General features: G+C 45.1%; 1 protein-coding gene across 5 annotated transcripts in view; it reads left to right on the forward strand.

The window, feature by feature from the left end:
- Window positions 1–13,198, forward strand: part of LOC142487140 (cadherin-10-like) — a 636,808-nt gene that overhangs the window by 360,924 nt on the left and 262,686 nt on the right. The window lies entirely within an intron of this gene.

Raw genomic sequence — 13,198 nt, forward strand, 5'->3', positions numbered from 1 at the left:
TCACCAAAGTGACTACAGACAAAACATATTGGAAATGTTGTGGAACAAGGCAACCTCTTCTGGCGCTGAGGCAAGGATGTAGAGGGATATGCTTGAAACTTCTTCTATTAGACTAGAACCTCAGGAAAAAAAGAGAAAAAGAAAAAACATGCAGGAAGCCTGCAATGGTGTATTACCCAAGGGATAACAATAGAGTTAATATAAGGAGCAATTTATTATAAAGTTAAAAATGACCATGGATATGCAAGGTTAAACAAACATGATTAAAAAGCATTGAATTAAATTAATTAAATGAATCAGTGCATTAGCACTGGATGGTGGTAAGGATAAGTGTGTAAGCACTACCCAAACTTTGAACTTGAAGCTTGGTCCAAGATATCTTCGTTTGCTCCGCCTGGTTAAAATTGAAAACCTACTCACCAGATGTGAATAGGTAATAAGCACTGGTTTTAGTGGTCTTTGCCGCCGGGATCGCCTCTAGCCTGGTGGTGTATTCGTCTGCTGCTGCCGGGGATCAGATTCTGTGCTCCATCATGAATCTCTTCCTGGAAACACTCGATCCGCTCGTGCAATGACGTCACCAATGTTTGTCCACTGCTACGGTGTCCCAACGTCGCCAAAAAACCTTCCAACGCGTTTCGAAAAGCTCTATTGGTGTCTTTCTTCGTCAAACGTGTCAAAACGCGTTGGAAGGTTTTTTGGCAACGTTGGGACACTGTAGCAGTGGACAAACATCGGTGACGTCATTGCGCGAGCGGATCGAGTGTTTCCAGGAAGAGATTCATGATGGAGCACAGAATCTGATCCCCGGCAGCATCAGACGAATACACCACCAGGCTAGAGGCGATCCCGGCGGCAAAGACCACTAAAACCAGTGCTTATTACCTATTCACATCTGGTGAGTAGGTTTTCAATTTTAACCAGTGTGACAAACGGCTTACTCCGGGGCTCCGTCGTTTGTCCGGGACTGTTTAGAACACGGTCTTTTAGGGTAGGTTAAATGATGAGGCGTCACGTACTGTTCCTTTAAACAGGCTATGCCTGGTTTATTCAGTCCCAGGCACTGAGACTGCCACAGTGCATACAACAGAAAACAGATCAAAACAAAAGCTGCTCACCTGAGCGATAACTTAACTTAGATATCCCTGACTCAGGGTTGGAAGTGGCTTTTCCACTTCCAACATCAAAACACGGTACTTTTGCAGTCTTACACAAATGAACAGAAAGATTGAACCTGTTTGGGGAAGAGGCTTCTCCCCTCTGTAGTTCAGCAGCCTTCCAGCCTCCTGGCTCTTGTGGGGAGACCAGAGCAAACAGGAAATCAGTCTTTCATACCTGATTCCTAATTAGCATGACAGGTGACAGAAATCAGGCAGCAGACAAACTCTGGTCTGGATCTCTCATCCCTCAGTTCCAGCGCTTGCCAAACTGTGGGATGGAGTGTATGTATTATAAGGCTGCACTCCCAGGCCAAACAGGATAGAAACTGTCTAGTATCCTGGGAGCCCTATATACGGAATTTATTACCATCCCCTGGTTTCTGTCACATATCCTCCCCCCCAGCTCAGACCTCGAGGGATGAGCGACCATGGATATTAGGGAGTGCATCCTTGACAACCCGTCAGCATTGCCATGTTTGTGCCCTGACCTGTGTTCCACAGAAAATTTAAAGGGTTGTAGGCTTAGGAACCACCTGGTCACTCTAGCATTCTTTTCCCTGTTTTGACACATCCAGGTAAGGGGTGCATGATCTGTGACCAACCGGAATTTTCTCCCCAACAGGTAGTATTTGAGCGTCTCTACAGCCCACTTTATTGCGAGACACTCTTTCTCTACTATGGAGTAATTTTTCTCCTGGGGATTTAGTTTCCTACTTAAATAAAGGATGGGGTGCTCCTCACCTTGAGACTCCTGGGAGAGTACCGCCCCCAGCCCTACCTCAGATGCGTCGGTTTGGACTACGAACTCTTTGGAGAAGTCAGGTGTGACCAACACTGGTTGGGCACAGAGAGCTTCTTTCAGGCTTCTAAAGGCCTGTTCGGTTTCGGGGGACCACTTTACCATTAGCGGTCCTCTTGCTTTTGTGAGGTCAGTTAGTGGGGTTGCCTTAGTTGCAAAATTGGGAATAAACCTTCTAAAGTACCCAATTAACCCCAAAAAGGTCCTTACTTGTTTTTTTGTAACTGGCCTTGGCCAATTTTGTATCGCCTCCACTTTGAGTGTTTGGGGTTTGAGTAAACCTCTGCCAATAGAATATCCCAGATACTTGGCCTCCTCCAGACCAATAGTGCATTTAGCGGGGTTAGCAGTTAGTCCAGCAGACCGGACTGCGTCAAGCACAGCTTGGACCTTTGGAAGGTGGGATTGCCAATCTTCACTATGGATTACCACATCATCCAGGTAGGCGGCAGCATACCGAGCATGTGGTTTTAAAATTTTATCCATCATTCTTTGGAATGTGGCGGGAGCTCCATGTAAGCCAAAAGGCAACACCTTATACTGAAAGAGGCCGTCTGGGGTTGAGAAGGCTGTCTTTTCTTTTGCCCTTTCTGTGAGGGGAACCTGCCAGTACCCTTTTGTTAGGTCTAGGGTTGTGAGATATCGGGCTTTGCCCAGTCTCTCTACAAGTTCATCTACCCTGGGCATAGGATAAGTATCAAATTTTGACACCGCGTTTAGTTTCCGGTAGTCATTACAAAACCTTGTTGTACCATCTGGCTTTGGGACTAAGACTATAGGGCTGTTCCACCCACTTTGGGATTCCTCAATTACACCTAGTTTTAGCATTTTTTTAACCTCTAAACTTATAGCCTTTCTTTTGGCCTCTGGGATTCGGTACGGTTTAAGGTTAACTCGGACCCCCGGTTCAGAGACTAGGTCATGTTCAATTACGCTAGTTCTACCTGGCCGTATAGAGAAGATTTCTTTGTTTCTTTTCACTAAATTCTGAACCTCTCGTTTCTGATGAACAGACAGGGTTTCAGCTATGCTAACCTCTGGGTCAGTTTCTTGATTCTCTGACGGACCTGGGGGTACTAGGGTTAACAAGACTTCTCTATCTTTCCAGGGCTTGAGTAGGTTTATATGGTAAATTTGCTCAGGTTTCCTCCTACCTGGCTGTCTTACCTTATAATTTACTTCTCCCACTCTTTCCAAGACCTCATATGGCCCATGCCATTTAGCAAGGAATTTACTCTCCACGGTGGGAACCAGAACTAGTACCCTATCACCTGGAGAAAAAATTCTGACCCTAGCACCCTTATTATATGTATTCCTCTGTGCTTCTTGAGCTTTCTCCATGTGTTCCCTCACTATGTGTAGGACTGCAGCAATGCGGTCCTGCATCTGGGCAACATGCTCTATTACACTTCTGTAAGGGGTAACCTCGTGTTCCCAAGTCTCTTTGGCTATATCCAGTAAGCCCCTTGGGTGTCGGCCATACAATAGTTCAAACGGGGAGAAGCCTGTGGATGATTGGGGAACTTCCCTAATGGCAAATAACAGGTACGGTAACAAACAATCCCAGTTTTTCCCATCTTTATCAACCGCCCGCCGTAACATGCTCTTTAAGGTTTTATTGAACCTTTCCACTAAACCATCTGTTTGTGGATGATAGACTGAGGTTCTGAGATGCTTGATTTTTAGGAGTTTACATAGCTCTTTCGTTACTTGGGACATAAATGGTGTTCCCTGGTCAGATAGAATCTCTTTAGGAATCCCGACCCGGGAAAACAGAACTACTAACTCTTTTGCTATGTTTTTAGCTGAGGTGCTACGTAGGGGAACTGCCTCCGGATATCGGGTGGCATAATCTAATATTACCAATATATGCTGATGTCCCCTAGCAGACTTTATTAGGGGTCCTACTAGATCCATAGCAATCCGGTCAAATGGTACCTCTATTATGGGAAGGGGTACCAATGGGCTGCGGTACGCCTTGAACGGGGCGGTGATCTGACATTCTGGGCATGAGGAACAATAATTCGTAATTTCTGCCAGAACCCCAGGCCAATAGAAGCTTCGAAGAACCTTTTCTTTTGTCTTTTCCACCCCTAGGTGTCCCCCCAATGGATGACTATGTGCGAGGTGTAATACTACGTTACGGAATGTCCGTGGTACCAACAATTGTTTAGTTGTAACTGATTTCCTTTTATCAACCCGATATACTAGGTCGTTCTCTACCTCGAAGTAGGGGTAAGAAAGTGACCTATCTGGTTGGCCAGGAGTACTATTCTGGTCCCGTATATTTCCCCTTGCTACCGCTAATGTGGGGTCCTCCCACTGGGCCTTCTTAAAACTCCCAGGACTGACCTCTAGGTCAGCGAGGGTCTTATCGGGTTCTGGGTTGGTAAGTGTCTGCTCAACATCTTGATTTGGGGTATTCCCTACCAAAGTAGTGATGGGGAAGGGAATTTTACAGCACTCCTCCTTTTCCCCCTTCTTATTTGGGCCCTCGTCAACCTCCATTTCTGAAAAAGGGAAAGGATTTGTTTCTTCTAATACTTCGTTATGGTCCGCTATTGAACTCTGGGCGCTATTCTGAGCGGGGGACCACATTTTTAGAAAATGGGGAAAGTCGGTCCCTATTAACACATCATGTGCCAGTTTGGGTACAATACCCACCTTGAAATCTAAAGAACCAAACTCTGTTTCAAAAAAAACATCAACAGTGGAATATTCATGATTATCCCCATGTATACAACAAATTGCCACTCTTTGTGAACTGTTTCCCTGTTTCCTCTTAATGGGCAAGAGGTATTCGGACACTAGTGTGACCATGCTCCCAGAGTCAAGAAGTGCCCGAACCCTCTTACCATTAACCTTTACAAATGCCCACAGATGGTTATTCAAGGGGTCCTCTGGGCTAGGGCCCATACATTGGGACAACAGCGAATAAGGTTCCACGCTGTTGCATTGCATGGGCTCATCATTTAGTGGGCAGATTTTTGCTGTGTGGCCCCTCTCATGACAATTTACACATTTAGGTACATAGTCTGTGTCCCACTTAGAGCCTTTTCCCGGCTCCCCATGTTGGCTATTGCCCTTAGTGTGCGAACCACTGTTGCTGGTGCTGCGTGAAGGTGGTCGCCGCTCTTCAGCGCCCCTTAACCCCGGTACCCTTTTACCGTCTCTGGAAGAGTCCTGGAACCTCGGGTAGTGGGGTTGCTCCACGACTGTGGGTTGCGGGTGCTCTTCTGCTGCATTGTACCTTTCTACGAGGGCCACAAGCTCATCCGCATTGTGGGGGTCACTCCGACTGACCCAACGGCGTAAGGCAGAGGGAAGTTTCCTCAAGAACTGGTCCATGACCAACCGTTCCACGATGTGGCTGGCTGAGTTGATCTCGGGTTGTAGCCACTTCCGGGCGAGGTGGATGAGGTCATACATCTGGCTTCGGGTGGCTTTATCCATCGTGAAGGACCATGCGTGAAACCTTTGGGCGCGAACAGCCGTGGTTACGCCGAGGCGGGCGAGGATCTCGAACTTCAATTTTGCATAGACGTTAGCTTCGGCTGGCTCTAGATCAAAGTAAGCCTTCTGGGGTTCGCCGCTTAGGAAGGGTGCGATTAGACCAGCCCACTCAGCTTCTGGCCATCCCTCTCTCTGTGCCGTGCGTTCAAACGTGAGAAGATAGGCTTCCACATCATCCGAGGGTCCCATCTTCTGAAGGTAGTGGCTTGCCCTGGTCATTTTCGGAACTGGGGCTGCCACTGCCAGTGGAAGGTTACTGATAGTCCCCCTCAGGATCTCGAGTTCCTGCTGTAAGCCCTGAGCGAACCGCTGTTGCTCCTCTCTCAGCAAGCGGTTTGTCTCTTGCTGGTTTGCATTCGCGTTTTGCAGGGCTTCATTCGTCTGTTGCTGGTTTGCATTCGCCTGTTGCTGGTTGGCATTCACCTGTTGCTGGTTGGCATTAATCTCTTGCTGGGCTATTAGCAGCTGTTGCTGGGCTGCATTCGTCTGCTGCTGGTTTGCATTAGTTTCTTGCTGGGCTATTAACAGCTGTTGCTGGGTTTCATTCGTGTCTTTCTGGGCAGCGACATTGCGTACCAGTGCACCCACCACGTCTTCCATCTTGTTTGCAGAGGAGGAAAAAAACTTTTTTTTTTTTTTTCAAAGTTCTTCAACCCGCAGACCCCCTAGTGCTCTGCCCGCATTCTCCACCATATGTGACAAACGGCTTACTCCGGGGCTCCGTCGTTTGTCCGGGACTGTTTAGAACACGGTCTTTTAGGGTAGGTTAAATGATGAGGCGTCACGTACTGTTCCTTTAAACAGGCTATGCCTGGTTTATTCAGTCCCAGGCACTGAGACTGCCACAGTGCATACAACAGAAAACAGATCAAAACAAAAGCTGCTCACCTGAGCGATAACTTAACTTAGATATCCCTGACTCAGGGTTGGAAGTGGCTTTTCCACTTCCAACATCAAAACACGGTACTTTTGCAGTCTTACACAAATGAACAGAAAGATTGAACCTGTTTGGGGAAGAGGCTTCTCCCCTCTGTAGTTCAGCAGCCTTCCAGCCTCCTGGCTCTTGTGGGGAGACCAGAGCAAACAGGAAATCAGTCTTTCATACCTGATTCCTAATTAGCATGACAGGTGACAGAAATCAGGCAGCAGACAAACTCTGGTCTGGATCTCTCATCCCTCAGTTCCAGCGCTTGCCAAACTGTGGGATGGAGTGTATGTATTATAAGGCTGCACTCCCAGGCCAAACAGGATAGAAACTGTCTAGTATCCTGGGAGCCCTATATACGGAATTTATTACCATCCCCTGGTTTCTGTCACACCAGGCAGAGCAAACGAAGATATCTTGGACCAAGCTTCAAGTTCTAAGTTTGGGTAGTGTTTAGGCACTTATCCTAACCACCATCCAGTGCTAATTCACTCATTCATTTAATTCATTTAATGCATTTAATTCAATGCTTTTTAATCATGTTTGTTTAACCTTGCATATCCATGGTCATTTTTAACTTTATAATAAATTGCTCCTTATATTAACTCTATTGTTATCCCTTGGGTAATACACCATTGCAGGCTTCCTGCATGTTTTTTCTTTTTCTCTTTTTTTCCTGAGGTCCTAGTCTAATAGAAGAAGTTTCAAGCATATCCCTCTACATCCTTGCCTCAGCGCCAGAAGAGGTTGCCTTGTTCCACGAATCCAATTCTGGGTGAAAGATACCAGAACAATCTCCTCAGGCAGCTCCAGGACTACCACTTGGACAATTGTATCAAAGGTCATCTTCATTTTGGTTGTTTGCATAAGCGCTGATTGTACACCTATTTTTTCACCTAATATTGGAAATGTTTTATCATTTACCTGAGGCTGCAATTAGGCTATATATTAGGCCTATCTTGCCAATGGTCTATAATAACCGCTATATACAGTACACAGGTAACATAACACTAGCTAAACTAGAATGGTTGCTAAAGAAACATAATAACAACAATGTTGAACATACACTGTATTAATATGTTAATGTCTTACAAGCAAAAAGTGGCCACCTAGTCATTCTAGGCACATGATGATTACAGACCAATTGAGGCGACAAAGAGCTGAATATTTTCACATGTGATTGCTATGCTTTTTGTATATTATTTGTAGGGTGTTTGAGTTGTATGTTAAGCCCTTTGTGTCTGAAGACATTCCTTTTCAATGCATTGGTAGCAAAATTAATTACAATTATTTACAATGAATTTGCTCAGACATATATTATTAAGATGTAATGTCACATCTGAAGAAATGATGTGTTAGGTCCCAAAAGCTCATATATTAGTACATCAAGGAATATATCAATGATGCCATCCCCTCTACTCAATTTTCATTTTTTTTTAAAACTTTTTTATAGAATAGGATCAGAGGGCTTTCCAAAGCTGAACCATGTTGCTTTTACCTTCCCCCTGGATCCCAAGATATTTACCTTTTCATGTTCCAGTGTCCTTAGTCCCTTTTGGAAGATCAATAAGGTGTCCGTGCAAGCCTCACAACCACAGGTGAATAGGACGCTGTAATATCATGAGCATGACATTGTGGCTTCCTATTGGACAACCCTGGCAGTCATCACTGATTTAATTTTAATTTTACTGGTACATTAAAAAAAGTGAATTTCTCAGGAATAGGGGAGTTTATGGAGCTAGGAATTGTCCAGTTTAGCTTTGGGGTTCATGATTTCAAATAAATAATAATCCAAAAATAATTTGATTGTTGAATCACACCTTGCAACAAACTAAAAACAATGTATCAAGTCAGAAAAATGCAACTAATTGCAATGTAATTAATTTGATATGTTGCTTTCTTTTCTCAATCACAATTTACTAATGATAATCTATTCATATTATATAGGTTGTTTTTTGTGAAGGGTTATTAATCTTTGCAAATCCAATATTATGGGCAATTTATGCAGAGTATCTCTACCCAAACATTTTAGCCACAATATATTAAACGACAACAGCATCCTTTAATAATACAGCCCTCTTTAACGTTGTGTAATATTTACAAATTTTCAGTTGATATTAAACATGTTTTCATCTTTTATGTAACACAATGCATATTTTATATTGTATACCAAAAATTAACAATTAGGCAAAACATTTACCTTATACAGTAATTATGGTACATACTGTTCTACTACACTACTACTATAGCTGTATGGGGCCGATTCACTAAGCTCTGTTAATTTGCGCTGAAATGGGTAAAATCGCTCGGGCGCAAAAGGGTGAAGCCAAGAGCGCTATTCACTAAGGCTGCTCTGCGCATTTTCGGCCTGCCTTGCCAAAAAGAGCCATATCGTGCGAGCACCTTCTTTACCCCCTGTTATCGTACTTAAAGTTAGATAGCACGATAACTGATATAAACAAAGCAGCCTGTAAGAATTACATGGAGACGCTGCGTCTCAATGCACGGCTCTTACAGACGATGGTGCTGAATCAGGGTTTGATACTCCTGAAGAAGGGGGTCCCCGGAACTGAAAACAATGCGGTTCAGCTCAGGAGACCCCCTGCACATCTACACTAGTATTAAAACACCAATACCAAGAAATAATAATTCATTACCGTAGTGGATAGCCGCTATGGTAATGAAGCTGCATTAAAGTACATTTTAATAATAGTCTGCGGGATCAGGGGGTCTCCTGAGCGGAACCGCATTGATTTCTGCCTCAGAGACCCCCTGCTTCCCGAGTTACAGACCCCAGTATGGGGCATCGGAGGCCAGTGTTGGCGCCATCTTTATAGCGTGCAAGACGCGACGTGGGCTCTATAAAAATGGCGGCGACACTTGCATCCGATGCCCCTTACCGGGGCCTATAGCTCGGGAAGCAGGGGGTCCCTGAGCCACAAATCAATGTGGTTCAGCTCAGGAAACCCCTTGCTCCCGCACACTATTAATAAAAATACATTAAAGCAGCTTCATTGCCTTAGCGGTTATCCGCTAAGGCAATGACGGGGTTAAGGCATAATAGCATGTTTATTAGGGACAATTGCCCCCTATAAACATTGCAATATACAGCACACATCCCCCCCCCCCGCCACCTAACACATACACATTACAGTAATGGGCAAAATTACTATTATCCACATATGGATAATAATGCATTTTCCCATGAAAAATACATTAATCACAATAAATAAAATAAATAAATTTTGTTCTCAAAATGAGTACCCACACTCTGATTGGCTACCGTACCATGTGAGGCCGGCCATGTTTGGTTGGGTGACGTAATCTTAAAGGCAAATGAAGCACAGCCATTATGATTGGCTGGCGTCATTGCCTTTAAATGACGTTATCAATTTTTTTTGTTTTCGGCAAAATCACATGGTTTTCACGGCCCAATCAGGGGCGTGGGAATCATATGACGAAAATGTGACATCAAAGGCCTATAAAAGCCTATGTCGTCTCATTTTCAAGCCAGATGCCGAGGATGAAGGACCTCCGGAACAAGAAGAAGACCAGGGCGTGGCAGATGAAGAAAAGAAGACCCGGAACAAGACAGATGAAGACCCCCGCTATGGATTAAAAATAGAAGAAAGAAGACACAGACACTTTTGGATTGTAATGGTTTATTTTTTTATGGTTACCTGGTTCCTGTTGTTGGATTATTTCTTCGACACATCCGGTTCAACGGGATTCGGTGAGTCGTTTATCTAATGGTATGTAAACCAAAGAAATGTATGTTATGTTACTTTTACAGGTTTTGTTGCGTTTTTTTCATGTCATCCATTTTTTTTTGGATGTCCATTTATTGGCCCTGAATTTATGTCTGTCACTGGACATACATACGTACAGGGAAAGTCACTGGATGTATTGAATGTTTATTTTTAATGATATTACATTGTTTTTTATGCTCTTTATTGCACCTGTATGTATGTAAACTATAGATCGACATACATACAGGTATAATAAAAACTTGTTTGCATAATGTTTGCTTGCCTTGTTTTCATGTTTTTTTTATTGTAATTTGCTGCTTTGTGTAAAAATGTGTTTGTAATGTACATGTTATTTTTTCTAAGGTTATTTTAACGGCTGTTTGCAATAGATTATAGATAGATTAGTTTGGCTTATTTTTGGAAGTTAGATTTAGTCATGTGGTGGTTACTTTGACATAGATTATTTTTCAGAATGGTTTGTTTTTTAGGATTTGAACTGTGTAATTGACTTGAGATTGGATTAATTAATTGATTGTAATTTAATTCTGTTGATTTGCTTTGTTTGTATTTAATGATTGGTTTGTACAGTATCCTGCTTGGAATAGTTTATTTTATTTTGACCATTGCTTGGCAAAGTATACACAATGCACAGATTAATTGTATCATGTACACATTGTCAAATTGAGTGTTTTTATTAGCATTTCTTATATATTGATTTGGCTTGATGCTGTTTGATTTTTGGAGATATTTGTATTTCGGCATGTATATCCTTAACCATTTATTGAAGTGAAACTTCTTTAGTGGCACCTATTCTGATCGGGTAAAACGGGAGAGATGGGGGACAAATGTGAAACGGAAGTGACGTCATGGCTCCCCCATCCCTCCCCCCACATGCCTGCTGTGACATGCGGCGGCCGGCGCCGCTCCTAACAGCCACCGTTCCCCCCACGCACCCGCTGTGACATGCGGCGCTGGCGGCGATAGCCGCCGGTGCCGCTCCTAACGGCCGCCGTTAACCCCACACGTCCGCTGCCATGGGTGTACAAATATGGCTGGCGCAGAGCTTCCGGTGCTGCGGGTGTGGGTGTAGTTAGATGGCGGAAGCCCCGCAAGTCCTCCGGCTGTTCAGCCTCTCTCCTCCCTAACTACGCTTCCCCTGCCATGTGTCCCGCTGACTGAGCGCCGCCGGGGCCGGAGGAGGAGAGGCGCCATTCCCCCCACACGTCCACACAGACATGGGAGGTTGAGGCGCATGCCAGGAAGCTATCTGCATCCGTTGATGCGAGGCAGCGCATGCGCAGAGTCGCCCACCCCTCATAGCAGCGTCGGAGGCTGAAGCGGAAGCGGCGCCGAGAGTGGAGATGCAGCTGTCCCCATCCCTCCCCGATCCACGCGATTGAACTAGGACAGCACAGCACGGGGGGGGGGTGCTCGCCTCTCACTGCTCCGGTAACGCGGGAAGCGGGGGTTTGAGTGCGCCGCTTCCAACGCAGAATTGCCGAGGGGGGGCTCTCAATCAGGGTATCTGCCCCTCACATACGCCGGGCCCGGTGCGTTCGCGTCTCCCTGGGGGTGGGGGTGCGGGGGAGGAGAGACTCAGACAGAGCCGCCGCGTGTTCGCAACTCTGCCTGCGTTTTGGGGGGGGTTTGGGGAGGAGAGTCTCAGACAGAGCCGCTGCAGGTCCGCAGCTCTGCTTGGGGTGGGGGGAGTCAGGAGGGAGGGGGCAGGACACAGAAAGAGAGACACAAATACACTGACACACATACACACACTGACTGACACACACACACACACACATACACACTGACTGACACACACACACACACTGACTGACACACACACACTGACTGACACACACACACACACACACACACACACACACACAGACACACACTGACTGACACACACACACTGACTGACACACACACACACACACTGACTGATACACACACACATTGTCACACACACACACACTGACTGACACACACACACACACTGACTGACACACGTACACACGCACACTGACTGACACACGCACACTGACTGACACATACACACGCACACTGACTGACACACATACACACGCACACTGACTGACACACATACACACGCACACTGACTGACACATACACACGCACACTGACTGACACACATACACACGCACACTGACTGACACACATACACACGCACACTGACTGACACACATACACACGCACACTGACTGACACACATACACTCACTGACCGACACAGAGAGAGACATACATTGACACACACAAACACACATTGACTGACACACACACAAACATTGACTGACACACACACATACACACACACATTGACTGACACACACACACACACACACACACACACACACACACACACACACACACACACACACACACACACACACACACACACACACACACACACACACACACACACACACACACACACACACACATTTACTGACACACTCACTCACACACTGACTGACACACTGACTGACACACATGCACACACTGACTGACACACATGCACACACTGACCGACACACATGCACACACTGACCGACACACATGCACACACTGACCGACACACATGCACACACTGACCGACACACATGCACACACTGACCGACACACATGCACACACTGACCGACACACATGCACACACTGACCGACACACACACACACACTGACCGACACACACACACACACACTGACCGACACACACACACACACACTGACTGACACACACACACAAACAAACACACATACATACTCTCTGACCGACACACATACATACTCACTGACTGACACATATACTGACTGACACATGTGTGCCGAGCATGCGCGTTATAAGTCAATTTCTGTGACAAAAGTCAAAGAAGTTTCACTTACTATGCGCGTGCACAGCACACACAGCTTTTTTTTGTATATTGGTTCATCATGCATATCTATATATTATAATATATATTATAATATGTACGTATATGTATAATATATATATATATATATATATATATATATATATATATATATATATATT

This window comes from Ascaphus truei, chromosome 2, assembly GCF_040206685.1.
Source record: "Ascaphus truei isolate aAscTru1 chromosome 2, aAscTru1.hap1, whole genome shotgun sequence".
NCBI classification, from domain to species: Eukaryota; Metazoa; Chordata; class Amphibia; order Anura; family Ascaphidae; genus Ascaphus; species Ascaphus truei.